The following is a 20,457-nucleotide window of genomic DNA, read 5'->3' on the forward strand; positions in this document are numbered from 1 at the left end:
ACTTTGTAATTTACTTTGTGTTTTACTTGTGCCCAAAACTTTTGGACGCGCCAAGTCATTAGCGAGGTTGAGGCCGAAGTTTTAAACACGAAAACGTGTACGTCGGACATTCAGCGCCGCTTTTCTCTAAGCCGAGAAGTTTGGCAATGGCGTTTGGAATGTTGAGCATGATTCCACTGACTTTCCAAATACCATTGTCAAACTTCTAGGCTTACAGCAAAGCAGCGCTGAACGTACGACGTACACGTTTTCGCGTGGAAAACTTCGGCTTCAACCTCGCTATTATTTCGTTCCTGGAAGCGCCTGTCGTTTCCACGCCCAGTGCGGACGAATTTTAAATTGCACTGTATTATCAGAGTGTCTACTAAATTTTAGAACCATAAGATTTGTGTTGATTTTTGTTTATTTCTTTATAGGCAGCTAATGGTTTTGAGTAAAGCCCCTTACGGAAAATTGCGGAAAACGTATTTACAGAAATTTTTCCTTTCCATACCACAAAACCAGTGCAGAAAATCGTGTCAAACTTTACGGAATAGGGAAAAGGACTTTCTTGCACCGATAGAATCAAGTAGAGATTTACGTCATCACGAACTGCATAATAAAGTTTCGACAGAATATAGTATTTGAAGTAAAAGAGCAATCGGGATTTTACGCAATCATCTATAGAAGAGATTCTCATCCATTGACACGCAGACATTGCTACAATAGTGTTTTTCTCCATCTTGGCCATATCGGCCGTGACGTCATTACAATAATATCCGATTGCTTTAATTCTTTTCCCGACCTGACGAGGACACGATGTATATTTCGTCCAGAACCACTATAGAATTACTTTTCTGCACTCTTTTTCCGCATTACTTTCCTTGGTGATTTCTTTGTAGAAATCATTTCTGTGTTTCATATTGAAAACATTTTATAAAGTAAAACTTTAAAATCTAGCAAAAGCATTTAATAAACATTTTCAAGCCATCTTGAGGTTTGAGCATAAATTTTAGATCACTAACACTACTAAAATAGGGAATAAATTTAAAATGGTAAAGTACGTGAATGAACAGCATGTAAATGTAACATTCCAGAATTTGTATATCTGTTATATACCTGTGACAAGATAACCACAAAGATGTAAATGAGCTTACTTTATATAAAATGTGCCATGCATCAGATAATGTCTACATTTCTATGCTTTATGCAGGTACTCGGAAAGGAAAAAAAAGGCAATCATTGACGTGAGTAAATTTTTTTTTATCTTTATTAGTATATATTTATGCACGGAAGTCACGCGGTTTGCTATCAAAATAACATTTTCCGCGCAGTCTCCAGAGAAGTTCAAGATGGCGGCAGGAAACGCGGCCATGTCGAATGTAGGGTAAAATTTATCCGTGGCCATCTTGGATCTTAGGGTAACATTAACCTTAAGTCTAAATATTTAAACTTAAATTATTCCATTAAATGACAAAATATTTTAAACACAATTACATAGTACATATCTTTATCACTCACTTCGCAATGTTTATGAAAATCATGTTGCCAAATCTTCGTACATATTGGCACCTAATAATAATAAAATTTATGAAATATTATTAAGTTTTAAAATATATTATTAGTACACATTTTCGTTTAAAAAGTGCAATATAATTTATCATATAAATTTACTTTAAAAATGTTCTCCCTGCGTTTTATCGAATCCGCAGTGGTGCGGCCGGTAGTGAGGGCCACAACATACTGTATTTGAAACTGATCTTCGACCCATCCAGATTGGTTAGCTGATCCTTAACCTTGTTTTTTTCAACCTTTTTCTAATAGTGGCACCCGAACTTGGTAATTTTTCCTCGCGACACGCCTACTTCTCTATCAATGTATAATTATTACGTCATTCGCACTTTTAAGCCCACCAGAAACAGGCAATATCGAAGCAAACTGGTAAAAGACGTCAAACAAAATTCGTTCGATCGACTCGATGTCGCAACCTTCGATGGAGTCTGCAATCCGTTCGACGCCTCCCGAATCCAAGTTTTTTCGGGCGACGCTCGTGCACGTTTGAGAGATCGCGCTTTTTTAAGGCCTACAGCTCAATTGTAAATCTTTGTCAAATTTCGGCCATGTGTTCGCTACACTGGGATTACGAAACAAAGCTGTTTGATAATTTATATTCTTACATCTATGAATCTATTTCATTGACTTTATTGAAATTTATAAATCTATCGGATTTCGTTTAATAAAATACCGAGCAATAGTTCGTAATTTAAAAGCAATTGGTCCGAAGATTTCTTACAAACGCTTTATAAAGTTCGCGGTTGACTTATTTTTTCTAGAGTAAACAAATCACAGCTTTCTATGCCAGCTTTTTAGGTGCTTACAGATGACAATGGAGGTATTGGATAAGTTTGTAATTAATGTTTTTTTTTTTAAATAAGTAAACAGTAATTCTATTTTATTTATTTATTGATAAACAAAAACACAATTCAAAATGATAAATATATACAAGTGCCCTACAAATTCTCTATGGTATGAAAAATCTTTGCATAGGGCACAGGGTAACGTTATATTGTCTACAGAAAAATGTAACATCAGCTCTTTTTTGCCTTACGCTGCAAACAATACAATGCTTGCATTTTCTTCAGCCAGCCTTGTCTATTTCGCACAATAGTAGAAAGTGACCTTGCACACCCAGTTGGTCAGTTGAAGCCAAAATGCTAACTCTTCCTGGCCTCCTCGGTACTCTATACTTATTGAACAATTGTTGGATAAGTTTTGGTCTGAAATCATATGATAATCTCTCCCAGTTCTTTGTGAATGTGAGAATTTAAAACAAAAGAAACCAAAAATGTATTTTTTGGTGAGACACCTGGGATGGAGCAGTTACCTGGAAATAAATAAAGTAAATTAATTTTGAATAATGAATGTCTAAAGATCAGATTTAAAAAATTAACATTCAGAAAGAAAGAGTTCAAAAGAAATCATTTAAATTTCATTTGTCCCTATCGTTAATCATCATACCATTAAAAATCAAATTTTGGTGACAATAATTACTTACCTCCAATTAAATTGCTGTCTGCTTAAGATTTTTCTGGACAAAATAAAAAAAATTGATGTTAGTGTACTGTACATTGAAAGTAAAATAAGATTTTATCAATAAATATTAATATTCAGAAAACTTTTCTTCACAAAATACTCAAGGGTAGCAAATACACGTATCATCATTATGAATAATATATTCAATATAGTGCAACTTGTAAACTAAGCATTTATTTAAATCTAACTTTAAAATACATCTTTTAGAATGTAAGTATAGTCCTACAATGAAAAGCATTATTACTACTCTTAAAGACAACTAGGATTAAAAAGCAGAAAATATATTTACCTTTGTGCTATAAAACAAAGCATACAGATGAGAAATCCTGAAAATAAAATAACCCAGTAATTAAAATAGATCATACTTAGAAATAATTAGTTATTTTAATATTGAAATCAGAAAATTATTTTTTCATAACAATCAAAGAGATTCCCATACAATAATCATCACTAAATGAAATTTTTTTCATAGCATTGGAAAAGTGCCTACATTAAATCAAAGCAGCAGAAAATCAGGTTCATTTGTTTTCCATGAAGCAGGTACAAAAACAAGCATCTGTTGACAGTTTAGCCTATTAATAAAAAGTTTAGTTATTCAGATGACAAAGATAATTATAAAAGTTAATAGACAAGCATTTACACAATTCAAAAGTAATTTATAGCATTTGATAAAACTTTGTAAGTTAATACTGTTGACAATCTAATAGGGAAATCACTACTAATTGTTTAAAGCATGAGCATGTTGATCAGTGATTCCCAAACTTCTGAGCCAGTGCTCCCTAATCTGCTTTTCCTTGTGAGAAAGGCTTGGAATAATAGAAAAACTTCTTGCATTTGTGGAGAACAATGGTATGGTAAGGACACATCTGGAAACCATTAAATGCATTGCTTCTTACCCATTTTAAAACAGGAAAAAGGAAAGATTCTAAATGACCCCAACCTTTGTCTATGGTCAGTTCAGAACCCTACCTTCAGCACTCCCCTAATTTACTCACCCAGAGGGGCAGTAGTATCCACTTTGGAAACTACTGATGTAAATCAATTATCAACTTTAATATTCTACAATTTGAGTAAATTACAAGAAGTCATTTTTTTGAATTATCTGATCATAAATTCAATGCTTGATAAAACCATGCTTTAAATATATTTTTTTTAAATTCACATTTTGTATATTAAGACAAATATGGAAAATTAAATTTAGATTTTAAAATGACATTAGTTCTTTAAATACATTAAACCTTTACTTATAAAACTTTGTATATATAGAAGCAGTGTTATCTGTACAGCTATAGTATTTATCATAATTAAGGTCAGTAAACATGTAAGTTTCTAGATTGGAAATTTTGCAGTTATGGATGTATAACAAGTTAAAATTTCAGAGATTTGGATATCAATTTTAAATCTGACAGAATCTTATATAAATTAGGTTTTAAGCTTAAAATTTGTATTAAATTTGAATTCTATACACTCTCTTATTACTAAAGAAAAGTAAGTATTCTTACCATTAAATTTTACAAAAAGACAATAATCCTGAAAAGAAAACAACCACCATTTAAACAAATAAAAATAAAATTTTACATTAGTTAAACTTAAGGTCAATATATCAGATAGAGCTAATACAAAAAAAATTATCATTTTTTGTCAAAGACAGAGCAAAAAAGATCATCATTTATTCAAAGCAAAGGGGAAATAAAGGCCAGAAAATATCTGAAATAATTCAGCAAGTTTTTCTGTAATTTATATTGAATATTTAATTCTTACACCAACTTCTTGAATTTAAAATTGCCAGATATTAATTAGGTAAGTGGCCATTCTATATTAAAAGAAAAAATTTAAGCACTAAACAGACAATTGTTCAAGCAACTTATTTCAAATTTGAGAATTGACAGTTCCTAATCACTTGTTTAAGTTAGATTTCAAGTTTAAATCAGTGCAGATTGTGAATAAGCTCATGAAAAATTAAGGAACTCTTCAGATTATTACATGACTGTTCTAATTCAAGAAACAATTTGCTCATATATCCTAATTTTGATAAATTCCATTATAAATGTTCCAATTAAATTGTACCATGTACTAATTTAGACTCATCTGGACTGAGCACGTAGTCTTGTTTCTTACTGAAAATGCACATTAAATTTGACAGGGAATATTGGGAAATTAAATTGTTTTGTAAGTTCTATTTAAGTAAATTTGGTTTTTGTATCTAAACACTTATTTTTCTGTTCAAGGCAATGTCCATAGCCAGGAAGTTGTTATTGGTTTCTGAAGTTTTCTAACTAGAGTTGAACAGCAATAAATATTTGGTTTATCTTCCTTGAAAACTTAATTTTATATTTGATGAACACTGATTCTTTAAAGATTCTTGTTCACAAAATACTCAGAAATTAAAATGGACTTTTTGGTCATGTGTGTAACTCAATATTAGTTACAGACCAATTATAGTTCATAAAATTTCTATCATCTCACGAGGGGAAAACGTTCTAGAAATTAAGAGTTTAGTATTTACACTACTAGAAAACTTAAAAATGCTTACATTCAAGATAAAAAGTTCTGTGTAAATACCTTTGCTTCAACCTGAAATAAAAGTAAATCAAAACTGAATACAAAGAAAGAAAAACCATTAAATATTAAACTTAAGGATTTAATTATCATAAAAGGTTCTTAAATCATACACTCATTAGTAGCAAATACTCCCTTTTATTTAATCATTTAGTACAAAATTTCACTAGACAAAATGTACAGTACCTACCCATTATTGATAAATGTTGACATGAACAATTTTTCTGTCTTGCTTCCACTACACGACCCCATGCTAAACTGCAAATACGACAAAATTTATATCGATTAGGACATCACAATAGAACAGATAAAAGCAGAGCAAGAAAGAAAAGCTATCTGCACACCTGTTAGGCATTAGAAGAGGTGAACTAGATTGCTAGGTGGCCAGGAAAACTGAAATTGACACACTACCAGGAGCTTTGGAGAAAAATGAAAAGCCTCGAAATTCATTACTGACAATCTTCAAGCTTGGGACATAAATGCTAACAGTTACAGAATTTTTTATATGGTCACCCCAAAAGTGTTATAAACAAAATCATGGGACTTTCTAACTTTTACACTTTTAGCACAAAGGGGATGAAGACCCGGGACTACTCAGGTATTGCCAGGGTGTGAAACAAAGAAAAGTAATATTTAGAGAAGAGGCAAAATATAAAAAAGGAAAAGGGACGAAGGAGGAAGACTTATGGGCGACTGCAACTACTTACCAAACAACTACACCATTTGAGCCATCATTGCTTAAGCTTGTTTTCCTAGTGTAGCAACATGTTGGGGGACACAAACTGTCACATGGCACTCATACTAATAGTGTAGGAACAATCCCCAAATATAGGATCCTACCTCCATGCAGAAACACCAATTCTTATTCATGGTCATTTCCCTGCATAAAAATAGACATCACTCAATTGTCAAACAAAAACAAAAAAAGAATTTGTACATTCATTAACAATGTCATTCTAATACACAAGAAAAATTACAAATTAGTTTTCTAACAAGCATAATGGAGAATTAAGTTAAGTTTGATCTTTTGTCCCAGTCAAGCTGTTTGAAACCTTAATATATTACCATAACACATGGAAAGGGTAAATACAATGAATTCAATTTCAAATGAAGAAATACCATCTGATCAACAAACAAACTGGATATTATAATTAATAGCACAAATATTTGGGTATTAACACCACAATAAAAGTAATCAATGTGTTATGAAAGCCTATCTGCAGGAAAAAACCTCTAAAAAACCCAAATTTTCTGCAAAATTTATTATTATTATTATAACCAATTTTAAAAATGTGGATTTTCATTTAATAGCATGCATGTACAATTTTCTATTTTTTAGCAAAATTCTTGCAGGTTTTGAGTTCAGACAATTAGAAAAAATCATCAAATGCCTCAAAATCTTTTTATTGAAAATCTTTCTCAAAGTTTAAAACAAAATTGACAGTTGTAACTGAAAGCATTGGTGAAAAAATGCTGAATACAGAACTCTTAAAGCAACCTATGCAAAAAGCAGTTTAATAGTAGCGATCATCACAAAGGTGCAGGCACACACTTAGGTCTTCCAAAAGTTAGCAGCTCGAAGACACAACTTCAGGCACAACTATCTTCACAACCACCACGTTATAGATCCCGAGTGCAAGTTACTCGCACGCCACACTGGCGGCAAATATTTATGGATAAGAAACCCTTTGAATTTTTCTATGTACCCTTACTAAAAGAAAAAAGAAAGGGTTTCTTGGTAGAGAAAATCAAGTAAAAATTTTCAATTTAAACTTACAAAATTTTACATGATTTAATAAAATATACAATTAAAAAAATAAACTTTCATTAACTGGAGTGTAATTTCTCTTTTAGTCAATAATAACTGATCATTTTTACATGTTTTCAATCAGTCCAGACTACTTTTTTACACCTTTGAGATGGAAGAAAGGAATTTTACTTGCAAAGGCTAAGCATATAGCTGCAATTAAAGAAATCAAAAACAATGGAGGAGGTACAATTACGGCTACTTGTTTACTCCAAATTAAAATTAATGAGAAATCGTATAAATTTGTATTAAGGCATTTTTATATTTAAATTGCTAATTTGCAGTTTTAAATAATTTTACATGTCAGCATAACATCTCTGCAATGAACAAACAGGAGGATTTGCATGACAAAAAACATTGTATATTGCTGCTTTTATTAAGCTATATACTGTTAAATTTTTTCTTTAATACAAATATTTCATACATGTTTCACAAGTTATTTTTTATACAAATTAATTTTTGGTTATCAGTAGATAGAAAAATAGTTACAGCACATGTAAGTGCAAGGGAGGTATCCATGGTCAGTGCAAACATGTAGCAGAAAATTTTTCATTAAATAATTATAAAGATGAAAGTGTTACCAGTGGAAAACAACAATGGGGAATTCCACAACATAAGATATACACGCCTCAGTAAGAGTGGATGTCACCTCAGTAATTATTTCCAAAAAGGATAGAAATACCAGCATTTTATCATCAAATGCACAAACATTTTTATTATATCAAAGTGTGTACCCAAAGTGTAAAACACATTAATTGTGCTCTTTCTTCAATGTTAAGAGCTGAATTCATCAAAGATACACAATGTCAAGTGCTGCTATCTGATTTAATCAACACAGTTCATGAATAACGTGAGGAATTATATTTAAAATCTTTAATTAGACTATTTGAAAGTAAATGTATGAATAATTGTTATAAAATTGTTGAAAAGCTACCTACAAAGATAACATTTTTAAACGGATTAAGTTTTATCACTTCAGAAAAATTGTTAAAATTTTATAATAATGTGATTATCACACTTACAAAAATTACTCAAATAGCAAGTAGTGTTTTATCCATTTCATTACCACTAAACTGCTTTTGATTTGGTTTTGAGAAAGGAGGCATAATTAAAATAGAATTTTTATTTTCAACACCTAATTTAATTTGAGGAAACCCTCTATCAGCTATCCACCTCCCTCCTCCAGTTTTTGCAGAATACCACAATCATTTGTTACCAACGAATCTGCACTTCTTCCTCCATATTCACTAGAAAGAGAAGTTATAAGTCCTGATGGGAAAATTCCAATTAAATATTTTATAGTGTAAGCAGATTTTTAATCTCTAAAAATACCTAATTCTTTACACAAAAACTAACAGCCACGTGAAATTAAGTTTAAAACGGATAATTTTGCGAGAATGTAAGGCTAGACCAAATCTCTAAAGAGCGCCTACCACGTGGTTTTGAATTCATAACAGCAATTTTAAATCCAAAATCATCCGCATTTCCGAAACACCTATTCGATTAATAAATTTATATTATAATACATAATCCTTCACCTATAAATTTACAAAGATTATTTTGTTAATTACCGAACAATTCGAATATAATATAAAATGAAAAAAATACCTTCCGAAACGACCAGCACCAAAGACGACAAAGAAAAGTTGCCACATCGGCCGTTTGCTTCTTATATACCCGAAAGCTATACTCTCGCTACCAAAAGTTATTGTTTGAAATTTTGTGAAGGATTTTTTTTTTTATTTATAAAATAAACTAAATAAAACTTCTACATATAAATTGTTTACAAAATTGAAAGTGTGAAATTTCTTTAATTTTTTTCGATATTTTCTAGGTTGCCAATAGACGTTAAGTCGTTGAAGTTAGTGATGAGCGATCCGGTGATTTTCAACATGGCGGAGATCTCGGACCCTTATTTTTTATCACCGCGATTTTTTTCGGTGATGGTGATTACGATTTCTCTGCCACGTAGCCAATCGGAATCAAAGTTTTGCCTATGATATGATTGGCAAAATATAGATCACGTAAGTCCAGGGCCCGACTATCCTCGGGTCTCATACAAGCTCTCTAAGGCCCCGTTTATGGAACTAGGTGAATTTTACTGGCCGTTATAGCTTCGTGGACTCCAGACAAATTTGAATTAGAGGCCCATGTACTGTACAGTGTTGACTTCAAATATTACTCTTCGGGAAAAACTTTTGGGGAATCCCCCGATATTTTCGTTTCTTTTTTAACGCCACTTCTGACTCGTTAATCACCGTTAAGAAATTACCGACAACTCCAGTGCATGTTTCAATATAGATCACGTGTCATAAATGAAACTTTGATTCTGATTAGCTACGACAGTGTTTCTCAAACTTTTTGGACCGCGACCCCCCTTCTGCACTTAAAAATTTCAAAGGACCCCCGAAGAATAAGTATGTGTCAAAAAACATCCCGGAGGGAGGGGGTTAGGCTCGTATTTAAATATTTATATTATTTTTATTATTTATATGTGCAATTTATTTAAGTAAAAATTATTTTATATATTTTTTATTTCTATTATTTCTAAACATGAATCCATAGTAAATTTATAAAATATTTGAAAAAATTGATCTGGCATCAATTTTTCAGCGACCCCAAATATTTTCATGCCCCCTTGGGATCCGACCCCACTTTGAGAATCACTGAGCTACGGTATGGTGAAATCGTGATTATGGAAAAATTGCAGAAAACGTATTTAGAGAAATTTTTCCTTTCCGTACCACAAAACCAGTACAGAAAATCGTGTCTAACTTTACGGAATAGGGAAAAGGACTTTCTTGCACCGATAGAATCAAGTAGAGATTTACGTCATCACGAACTGCATAATAAAGAGTTTCGACAGAATATAGTATTTGAAGTAAAAGAGCAATCGGGATTTTATGCAATCATCTATAGAAGAGATTCTCATCCATTGACACGCAGACATTGCTACAATAGCGTTTTCCTCCATCTTGGCCATATCGGCCGTGACGTCATTACGATAATATCCGATTGCTTAAATTCTTTTCCGGATCTGACGAGGACACGATATCTATTTCGTACAGAACCACTATAGAATTACTTTTCTGTATTCTTTTTTCGCATTACTTTTCCGTAGTGATTTTTCTTGCGTCAGAGCGGTCTTAAGGAGAAACGCGTGGAAATTATTTTAATCGTAAACACCAGAAATCAACGACAAGTCGCCAAAGATTTGGCAGGCTGCATTTAGACTTCCCACTCCTCATCCGCGGAAATTTGGAGAAGAATTTCCCGCAGAAAACGGAAATTTGAATACAAAAGAAAAACTATTTTATATTGATTTTATTTTACATACATTTCAAATATTCAAGTCTCAAAATTTATTATTTATTACAAAAAATATTGCGTGTTCCTTCGAATTTGAATTTCGGCAGTTGGTCGACAGGAATGAGTTAAAAATCTTTTCCTAAGCCTACAACAAAATAATATAATTGTTCTTCGGGCGGATAAAGCAGAATAACTTCGTTTAGTTGCTAACGAACGGGAAAGAAGCGAGGGCTTGGAATTGGTCAAAAATGAAGATTTTATAGAACTAGAAGAGGATTCTACAACTGAAATACAGTAATAACAAATTTAAATAAAGTAATTATAAAAACCCATAAAGAAAAACGATTTATATTGAATCTATCAAAGAGTAGAACGCCTATTTTAAAAATTACATTCAAAACTCATAAACCCGGGGGAAAATGTAGACCGTTAGTAGATTTTCTCAATTCTACTTAGAAGAATATCTTGAAAAGAAATTACACGGTGGCCCGTACTCGGATTACAGAAAAACACGGGAAGATTAGTTAATTAATTAACGGAATATTAAGTGAGAAGAGAACACCTGTGATCCGTCTTGGTGTTTTTTAATTTAAACTCGATCACTTTGGTTTATACATTGCAGCAAAAATAATATTAAAATTTTATTTCTACAACACCATGTATATCTACGGAAATTTGCAGAACACGTAGCGATTAAAAATAATTATAACTTAATTAATTTGAATAGCGGAATGTTAATAGATGACGTATATAAAAATAAAAGAACAATGTTACGCGATCGCGATTGATGTCGGACGGGCCCAAAATATCTGCCGCAGATTGTACCTTTGTAAGTTATTTTCATATTTTACGTCTTTGTTAAAAAAATTATTAACTATGCTACAAAATAATTTTGTTGTTTATAGACTGAAGAGGAATTGGCGAAAACTGTAAACTGCAATTTTTAATTATATTTTAAATTAATTTAAAATATGTGCTCTTCACCATAAATCAGTAGTGGCTTGCCCCTGTACATCATACTTTTCTTTTAACAATAGAGTCATGCAGGTCATCTATCGAACACCTTTCAGGCAAAAATGTTTGAATTAAAATAACGTGACTTCCGGTTTTGCATTGGAAGTCCGTATAATCGGGGCTTCCTGTCCCTAAGATTGCCATATTTGGTTCGTCTTTCCTCTATCTAAATCCGTTCTGGAGATTAATGGAAGACAGCCGGACAGACGGCGACAGTGGCAATTTATAGGTGTACAGTACAATTTTTTCAAATGCACCAGACTTTTCGTCAGCATTGTTTAAATAAAAAAATCGTGGATTGAAAACTCAGTTTGAAAACTAATTTTTAAATATTAATAGAAATTTGAATGCTAACACTCGTTACTGGATGGCGAGATAACGACGAAATGCAACTTCGGAAGGGAATTTAAGACGATTTATGGAAGAAACGATACACTTTTAAGAAATTCGTACGAGGAAGACGTTTCAGATGGAATTCAAATAAAACTTTTAAAATTTCCTAAGCCGTTTTGTAAATAAATAGCTTAGACTTGTGAAACACCAGCAATAAACGCGCAGAATTGCTATAAATTAACAATTCCAGGGCGTCAACAATAGACTTATTGTTGCCAGTTGCTTACAAACAGTAATGCAACAAGGAGCTTGGTAATTGACTAGTATATATGCAATAGCGACCGGCTGGTATTGCACTGTAGGGGTCGCCTCAGTGCGCTACGCTCCGCCGTTTGTGTCGTCCTGAGCTTGTAGGCTCTGGGTTCGATTCACCGACGCTCCTTTTCTTAAAAAAAAAATAGATAAATAAACAGGCATCCTAGCTCCTTTGCTGGGCGGGGGGGTTCCCCATGGACAACTGTCTGCTTGTTGGGCGGATCCGGCGCCCTGCGAGGAATCGCAGTTGGTCGATTACATCCGGATTACGATACGTATTCCGATTCCGCCCGCAGGCCCCTTTTGTGGCTGGGCCGCCCTCCGGGCTTATCCCGTTCTTGAGCCGCTCTCCGGGCTCCCTTTGGGATTTTCGCTTTATCGGCGGCCCTGGGGCCCACTGTCCCGTTGGGAGGACCACCAAAAATACAAATAATATAATATATGAAGGATGCGCTTGACCGTGTTCCAGTCTGTCGCGCACGCGCGTCTATTTATTTATTCTTACACAATCACACACTTCCCAACCAATTTTTCTGCTCCACAAAAATGTAATCCCTTTCTAACCCCCCTAAAATCCCCAATTTTATTTTAAAAATCGTCATTTAGCTTTCAACAATGCAAACGACAATGTATTTCGTAACAATGATAACAATTGCTTAACGACAATAGAAAAACTGAATTAAATATGTCTATTTTTTCATTTTACGTGGCCAAATTATGCAAAAATAACAGGGCTGTGGAGTCAGAGTCCGAGTCGTGGAGTTTTGATATTTTAGTCGGAGTCGTCAAAAATCCCCCGACTCTGACTCCTTTTTACTTTCCCAACTGGTTATGTATATAAAAAGCAAAAAAGTGTTTGAATAGTATCACATTTGACTTCCCGAGTTTTTTGCAACTCTACACGTTTGGAGATCTCTCGAACCCAATACGCGCGTATGTTGGCGTCTAATTTGTTCAATTTCTTTATTCTGTTTTGAACACGTATTAAACAATATCTCAGAATGAGTAAAGTTTAAGAAACAAAATTTGGCACAGTAGCGTGTGTATAAAGGGCATTAATGCTATTAAATTTTGGTTCTTTATTAAAGGTCGACAGGATAGAGACATAGAAGGGGTCATGTGTCAAATCTCCAGTGTGGTAGGACTTAACCCCTTCCCTCTTCCCCCGCGAGAGGAATTTCGAAAAATTCCTTCTTAGTGTACATTCTTATGATGTATCCTAACTGTGTACCAAATTTCAACTCTTAACCGTTTGAACTCTAAGCTTATCATTATTATTATTACAATATTATTATGTTGGGTTAAGTGAGATATACTCGGTTAACACCGGTGGCTGTGTACTATGCCGGACCAAAGTCAAGGCATAGTAACCAAAACAGAAATTAAAGAAGTGTATCAGTGTGTGTGTTTGTATTCAGGAATTTTCTCACAATATGACATGTATTCAATATAGTGGCCTTCTGTAGTGTGATGTATGTGTTTCTATTCAATTGTAATGTGCTCAGGCTTTTGTGTAGTGTGTGTAGTATGACACCTGTAGAGGAGAGAACAACAGGTACAATAAGCACCTTATCCATCCTCCACAGATGCCTTATTTCTGGGCGAGTTCTGTGTACTTGCTAATTTTTTCAGTGCATGCGTTTTGTATATTGTGAGTGTTTGGAATGGATATGTCTATAATGTATGTGATTTTATTGTGTTTGTCAATGATTGTGATGTCTGGTCTGTTGTGGTAAATTGTTTTATCTGTGATTATGGCTCTGTCGTAGTACATTTTGTGCGTGTTGTTTTCCAATACTGTCTGTGGAATGTATTTGTAGTATGGTTCGTGGATGTCTACTAATTTGTGTTTCTTTGCAAGCTCTTGGTGTATTATATTTGCTACTTAATCAGTAGCAAATATAATACCCAATATAATACACCAATTATTTACACAGACATAATCATCTGTGTAAATAATCTGTCTGTGCCAAGAGCTTGCAAGCAGAGGTGATGTGTTGTATAGTTTCTGGCATGATGTGACATTTTCTGCATGTGTCATTTGTAAGTGTTGCATCTTTGACTATGTGTTTTCTGTAGTTTTTAGTATTTATGACCTGATCCTGTATGGCGATCATGAATCCTTCCGTCTCCTCAAAGAGGAATCCCCGAGCTAACCAGCTGTTTGACGCAGTTTTGTCAACAAAATCCTGGGCCAGATCATAAGGATGCCTGCCATGGAGTGCCTTTAGAGCCCACGATTGCTTAATGGTGTCTATGCTTTTTATATGTTGTGTTGTGTCCATATGATGTGAGTGTAAGTTTAATAGTGTGTTATTTGAGTCTGCTAGAGTTACTGCTTTATGTAATTGTGATGTTTCTTGTTTTTTGTAGAAAAACTCTCGCAGTGACTGTATTTGTTTGTAGTGAAGGTTAACTATGTCAATCAGGCCACGTCCGCCATCTTTACGTGGAAGGGTTAATCTTTCTGTGGCGGAGTTAGGATGATGTTGTTTATGTTCAGTAAGTGTTGTTCTTGTTTTCCTTTAAAGTTGCTCAAAATCTGTGTGAGTCCAATGTATAACTCCAAAAGAATATGTGAGTACTGGGATGACATATGTGTTTATTGCTTTAACTGTGTGTTTTGCATTTAACTGTGTTCTGAGAATAGCATTTAACCTACTTTGGTATTCTTTAATTAATCTTTGTTTTATTTGTGCATGTTCTGTTAGTTTGGCTTGTTGGAATCCTAAATACTTGTAGAACTCGTCCTCTTTCATGGATTCAATAACATCTCCATTTCCAAGTGCAAAATCTACTTTCTTCAGGATTCCTTTTTCTATGTGAAGTGTTTTCCATTTATCTAGGCCAAATTCCATTTGTATGTCCTTGGTGTATGAATGTGTGATTTGTAGGAGTTCATGAAGTTGTTTTTGTGTGGATGCATAAAGTTTTATGTCATCCATGTACAGTACATGAGATGTGACAGTGTATACTGTATTGTTTTTTCATGCCTGATATTGTAGCCATATTGTGTGTTGTTTAACATGTTGGATAACGGGTTCAAGGCCAGGCAAAACCAAAGAGGACTCAAGGAATCTCCTTGAAAAATCCTCGTATAATAAAAATTTGGTTTGTTTGTATGGAAGTGTTATGAACCCTGAGATGTAGTGTTGTTCTCCAGTGCTGCATAGTGTTTTGGAAGAATGTAATGAGCTATGGATGTATTTTGTACACGTGTAGAATATGTAGCAGCCAACTGTGTGGAACACTGTCGAATGCTTTTCTGTAGTCGATATATGCCATGTGTATGTTTCTGTGTTGTTTGTGTGCTTGCTGTAGAATGACTGAATCTATGAGTAACTGTTCTTTGCATCCCCTGTGATTTCTACGGCAACCTTTTTTGTTGTTCCGTAAGAATGTCATGTTCTTCAACATGTTTGTTTAATGAAATCTGTTTAGTTTATTTGGTTACGGCAAAGCGACGCGTTGATTATCTGCTGAGGGGTAATGTCCCGAGGGAACTTTCTACAGGAAACGCCCCTATTTAGGTGTTACAAACGTTAAGAAAACTCCACGTGGCCCATACGTTGGCAAGGCGCGAACCCATGACCAGTGTTACTACCAGTGTTCAGTTGTTTTATCCATTCTGCCACTGGTGGGCTCACATAATGAAAGAATTCTCACCGTCGCGATTACAGCTTTCAACGTCGGAATAATTACTTGAAGTTCCGATATCACAACTTTTCAGAGCAAAATGTGAGAACCGGGTTTCCTGTGCAACTCCCCTCACATTCAGGATGACCGCTTCATATCTGAAAAATCTATGATTTTCAGAGTCAGGACCTGACACCAGTTAGGATAATATTATACCGTGTCCTAAATCGCAAATTAGTATTTTTCAAAATGAAAAGTACACTAAAATTCTACCGATCATCGATTTAAATTATTCGTTATATTAATTTATAGCAAGAAAATTTAGATTTTAATCTACAAATTTGAAAATTATAGCATTTTTTTGCATTATAAAGCATTATAAATAGAGTCCCTCAGTTATATTTTTTTTCTTTTCCACAAGATTCTTCTTGGCTTCTATGAAGTCTTGTCGACATACTTTCATTCTTCTATTTCGTACTGCCGTGAGACCCGCTTCGGTGCAGAGCGCCTTTATATCTGCTCCTGTCAGATCGTCTTCGAAAGACAAAATATCATCCAGATTGCAATCGTCAGCCAAATTCATTCTAGCCGTGTGTATTTGGAATATAAGATGCTTCTCGTTGTGACTGGGTAAGAAGAATTCGATCTTTCTGTCAATCCTTCCGGGTCTTATTAATGCGGGATCTAAACTCTCGATTCTATTGGTTGCCAACACTACTTTTACGTCTCCTCTAGGATCGAAACCGTCCAATTGGGTCAGTAGTTCTAGCATAATTCTTTGAACCTCACGTTCTCCGCTACAGCATGCGTCAAATCTCTTACTTCCAATGGCATCGACCTCGTCGATAAACACTATGGAGGGAGAATATTCTTGAGCCAGTTGAAACAATTTTCGGACTATTTTTGCGCCTTCTCCTAAGTGCTTCCGAATTAATTCAGAACCCGCTACTCTTAGAAATGTAGCCGATGTTTGATTCGCAACAGCTTTCGCTAATAACGTCTTTCCGGTTCCCGGTGGTCCATACAAAATGACACCTTTCGGTGGAGTTATGCCCATTCTGTCAAAATACTCTGGATGAGTCAATGGCAATTCGACTACCTCCTTGATTTCTCTGATTTGATTCTCCAAACCGCCTATATCGTCGTAGGATTCAAACGGGATCTTAGTTATTATCATTTTAGAAAGCACAGGATCGACATTTTCCTCAATAATTCCTACGATTGAACGATCCGTATTATTAAGTAAGACCGAACAATCAGGTTGCAGCTTAGTTTTGTCGACGAATGACATAATCGGAACATATTCTTCTCCTTCTGGTGTAGAAACTATGGCAAAATTACCCTCGAATAGTTCTTTCAGTTCACCTACGACTAATGGATAATCTCGAAAGAACTCGATGATTATTTCTTCTTCAAATTTTTCATTGATGTATTCTTGTTGATTTCTAAGAAATTCTTCTTCCATCATTAGATAATCTTTGATTCTTTCCATTTTAAGCAATTTCAAACGGCAGTGTTTATTAGGAGTCACTCGTGGTATCTTTGCTGCATCCTTGTTTTCTCTTTTCACTTTGCGCTTTTGCAATTTGACAGGAATTGGTATGGCTTTCTTCTTATTTAGTTTTGAAGGTGACGATCCCATTATCAACTTATAATTTGATGTTAACTTGATTGTAGACACTTTAAGTATTGTTATAATTACAATTACGCTTGTGGCATTATTAGTTCATACAGAATTGTAATTAATTTCGAAATGTTCAATTGTTGAAACTTGAAATATCTTACAAAATTCAAATTAAAAATGAATCTTAATGATGATAAATTTATTAAATAAGAATTTTCCACCAGATTTTTTATACATTAATTCTTTGTCATAACTAAAAATACATAAGAATATCCTTAATTGAACAGTTGTTGGTGGTTGTATTTTACTAATCACAACAAATGAGACATTATGTTATAAATATTCTAGAATTCACACTCAACAACCTTTTTAAAAAACCAGTAATAGTAATTGAAAACAAACGTTTTCGACCGTTAACTCGGTCTTCCTCAGGTTCTAAATATTGAGATTCGTTACAAGTTCAAAACTCTTTCAGAACGTATTCAAATTTTCGAATAGAACAGTTGCGCGTTCGTGTTGCCATGGTATCATAATGTTTCAATTTTCAATAATATCCTGAGTCAACATTGAAAATTGTACCATTTGCAAATGATGTGGGAAACTCGTATCTGCCACCAGAGGGCTAGAAGCAGTTATAAATTGGAAAAGGATAGTATGGTGAGAAGAATTCCTTGTGTTTTTAATGGAAAAGTGTCAGAATCTCTAATAAAAGGCTGACACTTGATCGTTTTTAACTTTGTGAATTTTTTACCTAGTTTGCCTTTGTATAAGAAGTTTTTTCTTCAAAATAACCATAGTAACTGTTACTTCTGGAGTAGTGTAAAGGATTAAGAGATAGACTCAAAAATGTAAAAATTTTTTGTAAATAGTCTAAACCTCATGATATAAATGTAGATATTTTGTCCTTTACAGAGAAAATATCGTAATATATCGAAAATCATTAAAAATGAAAAGAAAAAAAAATAAATGCATACTTTGGTCTTATTTGAATAAATTTAAGATATAAAATGCAATTTGACATATTATTAAAACATATTAAAAAATATGTTTTAGTTTTAAATTTCATTTGCACATGAATCTAAAATCGCAATTGTTTTTATTTTAAAATTAAAAAAAAATTATAATTAGGAATATAACAACATTTTTAAAAACAAAAAATTTCAAAAACAACAGTAATGTAGACATCAGTTAAAGCCTATTGAAAACATATAATAAACAAGTAAGAGTATTTCAGAATATGACAAGGAAATAACTATAGGAAAAAGATCATTAAAAATATAATAAAACAGGAACAATTTATATAGAACTAATAAGGAAACAATTTTGTTAATGTGATTGTATAATATCAAATATCTAAAATTTATCAATTATTTGTTTATTAAAACTACAGAGGCCTACTGCCAGAAGATCTAGTATGTTTCGCGTATAATACTGCTTATTTCACAAAAAAATTCTTTACTTCACTCCTTGACAATATGACGAAAAATATATTTTTTTTCAGTTTAAAATTTAAAAATATTCACATTGACGGCTCTTCTCTGCTATCATTTCATCATAAGACAAATACACGAACAAGGCTTTTTCATCATTCTATTCAGAAAATCCTATTCATTTTCTATTTTCAAACAATTATTTACTGATAATGTAAAAATAAAAGCATAAAGGTTTAAGTTTCTTATATTGAAAATATGATTTTATGGCATTTTTCTTAAAAAAAATTCTGGCCTAAAGTTGGCTATTTCTACTATTTTTCTACTTTTTGCTCTTTCCGCTTTGTGGGCATTAAGAGAGCTTTTTTTTTACATCCATTATAAGTTCGGTTATGCCCGCAATGGAAGATATGGAGTGGTAAGGAACCCCACATATCGGAATTGAGCGACCATTGATCTTTGTGCTGTTCAACCGTTCTCAGATCTTCGTAGCGGTAGACTGACGTCTTAGCCGCTCGGTCATGCGACCTTCCATCCTGATCTTCCCTATACTTATACTCATGATGGTTTCGGATAAGCTTATAGTAAGGATGATCGGTTAATGAATATGAGCCTGACATATCCGGATCAACCAACCCCTGAAAATTTCTGAACTGATTTACGTTCGAACGTAGGTACTCCATAGCGGGAGGCTGACCTTTTTTAAAAAACTCTTTCCGTCCGGTGGGCACAAAGAAGGTCTCTTTTAGCAAGCCCATTTATGGGTTCACAATGGGGCGACCGGGTGGTGAGGGACGGAGCCCGACATATCCGGAGGACCACTCCCCTGAAAAATTCCTGGAGGTTTTTCGACCCGTTTGGGTTCGAACCCGGGTCTGCCATAGCGGTAGCCTACCACCTTGACCTCTCGGCCATTTGGCCCCGGGAGGCTGGCCTCTCGGCCATCTGGTCGTCCATTAATTTATTTATAATTTAATAATTTAACTGTAATCTTTCTTCCTTGCCAGACTCACAATGAAGGAAATGACGCCGCGTAATGAAAGACGTGGCCCCAGGGCCGGCCTTCTCGATAAAGGGGCCCGGGTGCAAGAAACTATTTGGGCCCAAATGTCTCGCTCGGATTTCATCCTGGGTCTTCCAGAGCAATAGACCGAGATTTAATCGCCTCGGAACCCAGCCGTCACTATTATTTCTTGTGAGATCTAAGATTAGAGATTATATCCATACCTTTGGCTTTTATTTATCTTTCAGTGACGCAATTAAGAAGTCAGGGTTCACCCGCAGAAGTTTCTGGATTCGTTGCCGGGGCTCCCATCTGTGCCACAGACTTGCGGATCTGTTATTTATGCAATTGCTAC

The 20,457-nt window shown here is 34.1% G+C and overlaps 2 long non-coding RNA genes and 1 pseudogene across 4 annotated transcripts; all 3 read right to left on the bottom strand.

Moving 5' to 3' along the window:
• Positions 1–2,424: 2,424 nt before the first annotated feature.
• LOC136977109 (uncharacterized) lies at positions 2,425–4,189 on the bottom strand. 2 transcript variants are annotated; one of them, XR_010881035.1, is made up of 4 exons: positions 3,563–4,189; positions 3,362–3,398; positions 3,035–3,067; positions 2,425–2,863 (listed from the first exon to the last, which is right to left on the bottom strand). It is a non-coding gene; the product is annotated as an uncharacterized lncRNA (long non-coding RNA). The 2 variants fall into 2 exon arrangements; XR_010881034.1 differs by lacking the exon at positions 3,563–4,189 and having other exon boundaries at positions 3,362–3,536.
• A 1,437-nt stretch (positions 4,190–5,626) lies between these two features.
• Positions 5,627–9,089, bottom strand: LOC136977108 (uncharacterized). 2 transcript variants are annotated; one of them, XR_010881033.1, is made up of 5 exons: positions 9,047–9,089; positions 6,339–6,511; positions 5,976–6,098; positions 5,822–5,889; positions 5,627–5,646 (listed from the first exon to the last, which is right to left on the bottom strand). It is a non-coding gene; the product is annotated as an uncharacterized lncRNA (long non-coding RNA). The 2 variants fall into 2 exon arrangements; XR_010881032.1 differs by lacking the exon at positions 5,976–6,098.
• Positions 9,090–16,421: 7,332 nt separating this feature from the next.
• Positions 16,422–17,665, bottom strand: LOC136977110 (26S proteasome regulatory subunit 4 pseudogene; annotated as a pseudogene).
• Positions 17,666–20,457: the final 2,792 nt, after the last annotated feature.

Source organism: Centruroides vittatus, unplaced genomic scaffold (assembly GCF_030686945.1).
Source record: "Centruroides vittatus isolate TY-2023 unplaced genomic scaffold, ASM3068694v2 contig_439, whole genome shotgun sequence".
NCBI lineage: Eukaryota > Metazoa > Arthropoda > Arachnida > Scorpiones > Buthidae > Centruroides > Centruroides vittatus.